Source organism: Haemaphysalis longicornis, unplaced genomic scaffold (genome assembly GCF_048455015.1).
Source record: "Haemaphysalis longicornis isolate Haplotype H1 unplaced genomic scaffold, Haemaphysalis longicornis Haplotype H1 scaffold_7, whole genome shotgun sequence".
NCBI lineage: Eukaryota > Metazoa > Arthropoda > Arachnida > Ixodida > Ixodidae > Haemaphysalis > Haemaphysalis longicornis.
In genome coordinates this window covers 29922514-29932681 of record NW_027526422.1, presented here as the reverse complement: position 1 = coordinate 29932681, position 10168 = coordinate 29922514, and the positions used below count along the sequence as shown (strand labels likewise).

Below are 10168 nucleotides of genomic sequence, written 5' to 3'. Positions count from 1 at the left end.
ACTTCGCAGCGGTACTGGCGTGGCGGCGTGGATCTGTTGGGTGTCCTGCCGTCTGCCGCTGCTTTTCGTCGACTGAATGTATTAAATCTACCGTGGCTTGTGAAACGCCAAGCGCACGGTTTTAGTTGAAGCCGTGGCTGTTAAATAATTTGTACAGCCGACCTTCATAGTTTCGTAATCTCCGTCTGTTCTTCGTAACAGAATATTTTGTTCGTCGACTCGGCGAATATTTTGTTAGTCGACAGCGATAGCAGAAAGTATACCCGGTACGCTCTCGTTAGTGCAGCATTTAAGGCCGAAATACAAACATGTCTGTACCTTCGTCTCCCGTTCCGAGCAGCAGTTTGACTGCTAGAAGACCGCCGGATCAGCCGCTCCCACGTGCGTTCAACCTGCTGGATATTTGGCCGCGCCGCTTCAGAAACCGGATTGCGCGGACGCACATGTGTCCGTCGCTTTACCTATTCGAACGTCGTCGGACCCTTGGTTGACATCCAATCAGATTTGAATTCAAATTTCGGACATTTTGGATGATGTTGGTTCTGTTGGCGTTCAAGCAGAGACCGCTGTACGAAGCTGTTTCATCACCTGTCGGCATCATTCCCGACGACGTAGAGACAGTCTGTATATCGAGCCTGCTACGACGGCCCCCCACGGGGGCTCGTACGATTCTGCCTCCTGTCGATCGGCTACGTTGTCCCGACAAGTGCGGCTGTTCATGCGATACCGCGCGTCGAGCAGCGGCGGCTTCACGCTGCGCCAGTTGCTCGTATACACAGCAGGCGCGTTCTTGCTTGCAACTGCGCCCGTTTCTGGCACATGGCGTGCGCGCGCGCGCGTCTCACCTGTAGCTTTCGGTTTCGGTTTGCCTACTCCCGCCCAACCATGTTTTTTTTTTTTTTCTGTCGTATATGTAGGCGACTTCGTTTTTGTCGTCGCCGCTCTGTCTGGGTCTTTTTGTCTGCTCGTCACGCTGCTGTGCTCACGTGTCCTGTCAGTGTTTTGTGGCTTTTTCCCCTCGCAGTCTGGCTACCCTTTCTTTTTTCTTCGTCGCCATTTGACCCACTTTTGAGTTGCCGGCATCTTGCAAGCTCGTGTCAGAGCTGTCGTCTCGCACATATCCCTTCATTCCGCTCGTCTTCTGGTGATAGCCGCCTGGGCTTAGCAGCCTGTTCCTTGCTGTTGCTGCCTTTTCTCCGCTTAGGGTGGGTGATCATGTCAACCGGAATAAGGTTGCTGAGAGATATCAATCGCAGGTCCATCCTCAGCGACATTGTGTGTGCGTTGGCAACTTCATGCTCCGCGCCAAAGGTGCGATGTTCGAAGTGGGGGTATCAGAGGGTCGGGGTGAGGGATGACGGTGTGTAGGAGATCTTTCTCCTCCTTTCTACCCTCAGCAGCACGTTCCAGCAGTGCATTGGTACTTTTTTATTGAAGTGGACGGAAGGAATTTGTGGGGATTGACTCCGCCGTGGCGCCGTCCCACTTTGTCGCCTCCTTTTCAACTCGCGCTCCGTTATGTGGCTCAGGATGCTGCACATCTTTCCAACAGTGGTGCATGTCCGAGGACAGTGTGACGTGGCCACCAAGGGCTGTGTCCGCTCGACGCCGCGCATTGCGAAAAAAAAAAAAATCGCCGTGTCACCCGCAACCTTCGCAGCAGCGCGCTTTTCCCGTTATTGCCCGTGACGGCGCGCCAGAGGGGACCTTCTTCGGGCGGTAAGCTTCTTTGGGGGCTATTTCGGCCGCCCGGCGACCCCGTCCGCCGCTGACGCTGTTGACGTTGGCCGCCGCGCTGCAGCAAAGTAGCGGAGGTGCCGTCGACGAGTGAGCTCATCCCCGGGCTCCTCCTGTCAAAACACGCGTGGGCTCGCTCCTCCCGAGGAGGACGGCGAAATAACGCTTGCTGCCCGAGCGCGCAATTCGGCGCGACGACCTTTTCGCTGCTCCGCGTAGGTGCGAAGGGGCTTGAATTAGCTGCGGAAACAGGCCAATTAGTGTGCGTGCGAAAGCTTCCTCTGGCTTCCGGCACATGCAAATAGCAGCTGGACGCACACCCTCGTTCCCTCCTTCCCCTCACTCGTACCGGACCGGCTGTCGTCTACCTGCATGTGTTTCCTGTGTTGTCGCTCAAGCCGTTGCGCCACTTCCACTGAGCCGGTGAGGTTGGTTGTGGGCATGCCAAGTCGTCGCGTGGGTTTTTCTCTTAGGTGGTCTTCCTGCAAGTCTGATTTTCCCTGGTCGGGGTCGCCCTCCTTTACGCAAGCGGGATGGATGAGGAGTTATTTTTTTTTTTTTTTTGTGCGTCTCCCTCGTCAACTTCCGTTTGCTGTTTCCGTTGCAACAGTCTACTTCGAGTGCATCTAGCTGCTTTACTCTGAACCAACATTAACATTTGCTTTTATCTGAGTCATCGCCGATGAGTGTTTCTCAACCGAGTGTGATGAACCCCTTTTGGGATTGCAAAAGGTGATGGAGGACACCACGATGAACTATTGATCCGTATCATAAAGTCAGACAAATTGGACATGCAGCTAAAATCACTCGCATATATTCAATGTCCGCCTTTGGGGCTGACTTTTATTTTGATGCGTGTGCTATTGCCAGAAGATTTGCTCTTGCAGCTAACAGTCGCCCATAGACTTATAAGCTGCCATTTGCGTGTGTGGCTCTTTTGCTTAGTTGGCACGTTGTGCAAAAAGCCGGCTAAAAGATGCGCTACAAAGAGAAAAAGTAAACGTAGATGCCATGCAGCGAACCCACATTTGTGCATTGGCTGCAAGGTTTTGCGAAAAGGAGAAATGAACGAGGGGAGACAGAGAAGAGTTTGGGGAAGGCTTCGCAGACCCTTCAAAGGCCCTTGCGAACCGGTCCGCAGACCACCATTTGAGAACCACTGGCCCGTGAAAAAGTAGAAATAGGCAGTCATTATTTTTCCGGGGCTCAAGGCTGTTCGTCCGCAGCGATTCGCCTCCGTTGTGGGGATTTTGTAGGCAGTCTCGGTCTTGTGGCAACCTGCAGTGCAAGTCACCAATATTTCCTTCAAGATGCCGCCACTGTGAGCACGGGGTTGCTGTTTCGTGCCACGGAGGCTACTTGCGGTGCGGATAAGGAAAACTAGCGCCGACAAACTACCCGCACGGCGCACGTAATGGGCGAAATTAATCAGGAGCCTTCCTTTTCTGCGCGCGTCATACCAGAGGTGTTGATAAACCTCAAGCGGGAAGCTCACCATCTTACCGCAAACGACTTCTGCGAAACCGCCTCTCCTCCTCCTCCTCCTCCTCCTCCTCCTCCTCCTCTCAAATGGAAACAAACTGCTGCTTCACGGTCTCCAATATACCTGCCTAAATTCTAAGTGGGCGTATATTTTTGCTTGATTCGGTCCCCTCTTCCGGCGTCATTTTAGCATAATACGCGCACGACGCGTAAGACTTAGGAGGAGGGGGGGGGGGGGGGGATTCATATCGTGCCACGCCAGTCTACTCTCTCTAGGCCTCGTTAATAAGGAAACCGAAAAAAAAAAAAGGTGCATGTTATCGTTCTGTGCGGCGTGGCGTTTTCTTTTCCTTAGCGGGCTCCTTCCGCCTTGTCTCGAGTTGCATTCAAAAATTCGTTCCCCTGAATTACTAATGGGCGTTCCCCGCAGCGGCGGGTTCCTCTATCCGGGGAGTGTACACGCTTCCAGGGGCTTTCGCGCTGTGCGCGCGGCTGTGGGCACGACGGGCGTCTCGTCGTACGCGGTTTGTCGCTCGCGGCGGTGGCTTGTACTTGCTGCTTGGGTTGCCGCTGTGTTAAAGCAGGTTTGCGTCTGCGGAAGGCAGCGTAGACCTGTCTTGTCCGCGTGTGGTCTACTACTTGCTAGCTGGTTCGGCTTGCGCGCAGTTTATTTACTTTTTATCGCACACACAGCTTTCCGGTGGACGCTTCGGAGGCTTCTTTCGCAACCGTAGGTCTGCCTTGACGTCGCGTCTAACTTTCGTCTTAAGCTTTGAGCGTTTTTTTGTATTTATTGTAGCGTGAGCTACACTGGCCGAGGTTGCAGTTTCGCGTGGCTCCTGGAGAGCCGTGCTTCGCATGCGCGAGGAGCAGTGACGTCTCCGGCGCACAGCTGGCGTGCCGGAGCCGCCGCGACTGGACTGGATTGGCTTGGAAATCGTTTTAGCAGCAGTAAGCATGATAATCAGCTAATCCTAGACAACCAGGAAACCTTAGAATAACCAGCAGAACCTTGGCTCACGCTACGTATATCCTGGCATAGCCGAGCTAAGCCACTGCTAATTTTTTGATTAGGGAGGAACTGTAAGAGGACAGGTGCTTTGCGGGTATTATGTTCCCCGTCATTGGATTCACGTGCGTGCAGCGCAGCGTGAGCGGGAATATAGGAGCGAATTGGATAGTGGATAGGACAGGGAAAGGATAGTTTTTAAAGCGAAAGTTTTCGTAGTACGACTGATGGCGTCCTGTCGAAAAACTAATGCATTTCCACGTAGACCGGTCGGTCGACCGAAAAGCTCTGGTAAGATCACTGGACACACGGCGAGTTTGTGAAACCGGGCCTCCATTGTGTCAAAACGGTTACTTGAAAATTGCGAAAGAGGAACGGTTCTGGATAAGACAATACACGCATCCATCATGGAGTACATAGAAACCAGGTGTCGGTATTCATTTAGCTCTTTCGTAGATGAGTTTACTTGGCGAGCTAAAAATCGTCGTTTGGGTTCATTCTTCGTTTGCGATTTGGGTTATTGAAGGCTGGACATTCTATCGGACGCACTTCCAGCCAAAGTTGGGCGCCCATTTCGCGAAGCTTTTGAGGCACCTTTGACGCAGCTTTGGTGCCAGAAAGCTTTCTGGCCTCTCAACGTTCTGTGGAAAGAGATGGTAAGTTTTTGAGTCTCCGAATCAGCAGTCAGTCAGCAGGCCGGACCACGGTAGGCCCAGGACCCCACAACACACTTGGACAGGACACTGCACAGCACTCCGGACCACAGGTTTTAGCACGTCACACTGGTCGCCGGACGAGCCTTGTTTTCTCCAAGACTAGGAGGGGGGAGGGGGCATGGCAGCCCCTCTGCCGTTGCGGGTGTCCGCGAACTCGGTCCGGTGTCGCGGCGGCTGTGTTTTGGTAAAACCTGAAACGGGTGAAAGGGTTACAGCTTCGTTAACGAACCCCAGATTGTCTACCTACCTCTTGTGTGGGGGGCCGTCCACTATTTTCATGGAGGGAAATTTTTCAGGAGTTGGTTTAGCTTCCAGATGGGGTCATTGGCGTCAGTCCAAGAGGAGCCGGTTGCTGTCGTGCCGGTTAGCGACAGCGGACAGCCCCAACCATTAATATCGCTGTCACGCGGCGGAGTCGACTTTATTGCGAAGTAATAACAACAAAAAACATAAACAAATCCTCCAGTCTCATGCCTCAATTTTAATTAGTTTTACAGTGTTCCGCTTTACCTAACCTGTATTGGTTAGGTTTGGTATTTTTATTTCGGGAGATCATTGTCGTCTTGACCAGCTCTTCTAGGACGTCAGAAGGTATAATTTTCTAACCTGCTCAGATCATCGTCCTGGTTCTTTGTAATTTTGTAACTTGCGATGCTTGATGCCTTCCGCTGCTTGCCTACGTTCACTGGTAACATAATTGAATTTTTCTTAAAGGAGTACTGACACGAAATTTCAAAGCTGAGATAACTATGTAAAACGCTTCCTTTTTATCAGGAGATATCTCCCAGCAAGTTTCAACAGCAACTGTTTAGCGAAACATATTTAAAATCCATTTTAATCTTCGCCCGCACGAGAAAGCCCAGAGCGGGCCGACGTGACATCATCTGCTACGTGCCCCAAACTGGCAACGTCGGGGCTCCCGTGACGAAGCCGACGCGCTTGCTGTGGTTGGCGCGCGCTGCTCGGGCGTGTGTACACGTCATGGTTTTGGGACTGACGTCATGCTGCCCGGGCCTGTGGGGACGGCGAAAACCTAGGCCGGTTTGGGCGCGCGCGTGCGCTCGCTCGCGCGCGCTTCCAGAGAGGCAGCGGTACGGCAAGAATGGTGACGCCATGTCATACATGCTGTCATGGCGGCCGCTCGGCGTTTTTTTCTCGAAACCGAAACTGGAACGAATAAACGACGCCGTAAATGAATGTTTACGCTGCGCTCGACCGTCTAATCTGTCATTCTATGATTAGTGGGCTGGTAGGCACGCATAGCAGCGAAAAAAATGTAACATAAAAATTTCGTGTCAGTACTCCTTTAAATGAAAGGGTGGCTTGTCATGGGCTGATACCGCCTGCGTTGTGCAATAGCTTAGTGGAACATTTACTTCTGTTTTGTTACTCGCTTATACGCGGCACAACTCTAGTGTACATGAATTATGATATAACCAGCATCATTTTGGCGAGGTTCGAGGTCTCCAACGCGTCCCCAAGGCTTTTTTTATGCCAGCAATTGCACCCCTTTCTTTTTCTGTTCGGGATATATTTAGCCGACACTGTATACAACCACAGGCCTTCCTACGTGACAGGCCCCCCGGGACTTTTGTGAAGGGCTTTGCCCGACTCAAACGACGCCCCGGTGGTTAAAGAGGTCCCTGCTCTGGCGTTTAGTGAGGTTGGGTGACTGCGCGCCGTCAACGATGCGGAGAACTGACGTACGCAGCGCCTAGCGCGCACACAATGCGGCGGCGGAGCTACTCTTTCCTCCCGCTCCTTTGTAGCGGCGGTCGCGAAGGGAGCCGTCGCTTCTGTACGACGGGCTGTCACAACCGGCGAGGCCTCGGCCTTCAATTAACGTATCAAACAGGTCGGTGATCCGTTTCCCCCCCGCTTTCTCTCGCTCATTGTATGATACACGGCGCGGGTCTGCTGGCAGAATTGCCTGGAGGACTATTGGTTTCGATCACACTAAAGCCTCGGGAGTGTTTCCTTTTGCTGTTGGTGGCGCTGCCGTGCGCGTCTGCGGTCGCATACTGAACGTTAAAGCTGTATACGTATGGAGTTACACCACCAAATCAGCGGTCTTTATTTTCGTCGAATACCTCGCTATAGTTTAGGAATAATTAGGAAGCAAGTGCGCAGTGTACTTTGTGATATATGTATATCGCGAAACCCACCAGTTGAGAGGAACAGAAGATGCACCTTAAAGGCCAACTGCACTCAAATTTTTCTTTGGCCAAATTTGATCCAAATAAGTTGTCTATACTTGCATTTTGAAGTATTTTGTATTTTGCACCCTTTTTATGTGTACTATTAGGTGGCATTATTTTTACGTTGTCGAAAATTTGAGTGCAGTTGGCCTTTAACACGAGAAGAAAAAAAACTCCCACCTCCCCTCGCGGGAACCCCTGTGTAGATGCGACGCATAGGCGGAGCGGCGAAGGGACCGCGTTTTATAGTGCGCATAACGTTGAGGGGACTGCGTAAGCCGGTCCCAGTCGATGACGACGTTGGCGTACTTGTAACGCGGCGTGGACTCTAGGTGTTTGAGCCAAGCGTGGATGTTGCTTCGCCGGAGAACGGCACACCGGTTATATCAACAGTCGGTGTTGGTTATATGCGCAGCGCGCCCGAAGGAGAGGAAACCGCGGAAGAGAGAGTACTGCACATGCGCTGGCCCCAGCGCGTCTGCCGCGGCTATGACGCAACACAATCCAACACAGTCCACTTTAATCCAATCCAATCCAATGTCCCTCGCTACCCTCGCGAGAGTTTTCGCTATTGGCGGTGAGCGCGAACACAGGCGGCGCTGCGAAGCGCGCCTCCGTGACGTCAGCTTAGGGATTCGCGCATTTGTCGTCTGCTTCACTCAGGATCACTCTCCCTGCTGTTTCGTTGCGCTCGGTCAACGTCTGATGCTTGTCCGCACAAGAATTGACGTGTGGGTAACTTTTTATCATAATAATAGGCTTAAAATCGCATACACCAGCTCATGGTGTCAAAGTATAGTTTTGGATACCGCTACGGGAGAAGCATTGCCGGCGCCACCCCATTCCTTGCCAAGCCGGTCTTGTGCGGAGCGCGAAGAGTCGGAGCTAGGCGTCAGCTTCTCATGTAAGCACTCGAACAAAAGGAACAGTCAGCTGACAAAAGCGAAATAACCGACAACAGCGAAAATGGAAGACCAAAACAAGAGGGGGTGAGCGGCGGAGAGCGCGGCTGGCGCGGCGGGGAGAATGGGGGAGGGGTGGACAACGACGACGACGACGCCGGAGGGACAAGGCGAGTGAATCAGATGCTCTGCATCTAAAACACGCTCGTCTTTCCTTTCCGACCTATCTGTTTTGCGCTGTATACTGCCTGTTGTGTTGATTTAAAAAGCGCTCTTATCAGGCACGCCCGAGCTGATCTCTAGTTTTTTTTTTTTTTTTTCTGCTTGAGCTCTTTTCCCCTTCTGGATGCCGCACCGACACAGTCTGGTCGTTCAGTAGTGCTCCTATTTTTGTTTTAACCGTTTTAGCGCTGTGCGTAATTCCTCTTGCGCAGTAATCCACTGTTGCGCGTTCTAATTTTTGCGCTCTGCAATTGGAACCGCATTTTTGTCTTGTGTGTTGTCACGATCAGCAAACCCGGTAATTACAGGGTCTGTTCCAGATTTCTCAACGGCCCACACTATAAATAAAGGCAATGTTGCCGCACGCTACTGTTACTTAGTACCAAGGTAAAAGAAGAAAATAAGACGGGCAACTTACCCGTCTCGTTATTAACAGGACCCTGCTATATTATCCACGGTTCTGTGCCGCCGTAATATCGTTCATTACGCCGGCCTGGACAGTGAGTGACCACGTAACGCCGAACTCGTGCGCGTATAACCGCAGACGGGCCCCGCGCTTCGTGTGGAAAGACTGCTTCTGAAGCTGCGTCACGGTAGGCGCAATGGCCGATTGCGCATTTCCGAGTAGCGGAGATCGAAACGCGTCTGTTATGGTCGCCGCGTGCGGACCTCAGTCGTTTCGCGGGAAGAGATCGAAAAGAAATGCTCCCATTTTGCTTATATGTCGTCGCCATTGGCCGACCGCCCTTCACGCACCGGACCTGTGCGAATGTGTGCTGTAAGCACGAGCACTCTATTCTATTGCCGTCCACTCTGTTGGACGTCTCGAGAAAGGGCCTCAGCTGCGCCGACTGCGCGGCATTCGCTATGGCCGCCGCGATGCTGCCTCTTGCGCCGTGCGAAACCCTCGGGAAGCGCGTTCCTTTCAGCAACATTTGTTTTATTGTCCTACTGTCTAGTTCGTTTCTTATTGCGGCTAGGAAGGGGGGAAGCTGCTGGGAGCAGCGTATGCGCACACGTTCGCGCCGTGGCCAGTTTGGTGGCCCTTCGCCTCGCGCGGCGCGCTTTGCGGGGGGCCACTGACCGGTCGACGTTTTATGGGCGCCCGATGATGCGTGCCGTCTGTCAGCAAAGACCCTGCGAAAAAAAAAACGTGCATCGTGCCGGCCGCCGCCGCCGCCGCCTTCACACGTGGGCGACCATGTTTGCTGCTGCTGCTGCTTCCGCGCTATCTTACCGTCGAGACGTCGCCGGAGTGACGTCCAGGGCGTGACAGGCTTACTGGGAGGTGGTGGTGTCTCGTTGAAGAAACCACCGAGCTTTGTTTTGTCCGCTCTCTGCTCTTGCGTAAAGGTGCAACAGGTTGCAGTTTGGCTAAAAAAGTGCAAGCACAGATGGTGCTGATAGCGTTAAAATTAGGTGCACCCGTGTACCGCGTTTCGGGGCGTTGCTTTATCGCAGAACCGGTTGCGGATTTCGGCCTGTCAGAGTAGCTTTTATAGTTGAGTTACTTACTGCCAGGGGTGGCTGGCGCGTTCTCCTCTTCACTGCCGAGCAATGCAAGATTTACGCGCCTCGAAGGTCTTAAGTTGCTGCATGCCGCACGAGCCTGGCATAAACATTATTTTGCGTGGCTGGGGTATAGTGTATAGCGGTAACTTTTCTGTGGTACCGACAGTCTTGATTTAAGTTGGGTGACCGCTTTTAAGGAGCCATGTAGACAAAATACAAGTTGGGTTTATTAGAAAGACTGCTTAGTCCCGGTAACAATGATACCAATATCATCGCAATCTTCGAACAAATAACGGAGATATTAAAGAAAACGTGTGAAGCAGTCGCGACCCCCTAGCCAATTTCCCGCAACTTTTCTATGACGCCACGGAACCTTGTTTGTGCGATTGG

At 52.5% G+C, this 10168-nt stretch overlaps 1 protein-coding gene across 1 annotated transcript in view; it reads left to right on the top strand.

Moving 5' to 3' along the window:
- LOC144145023 (uncharacterized) overlaps positions 1 to 10168 on the top strand; it is a 102332-nt gene that overhangs the window by 29793 nt on the left and 62371 nt on the right. The window lies entirely within an intron of this gene.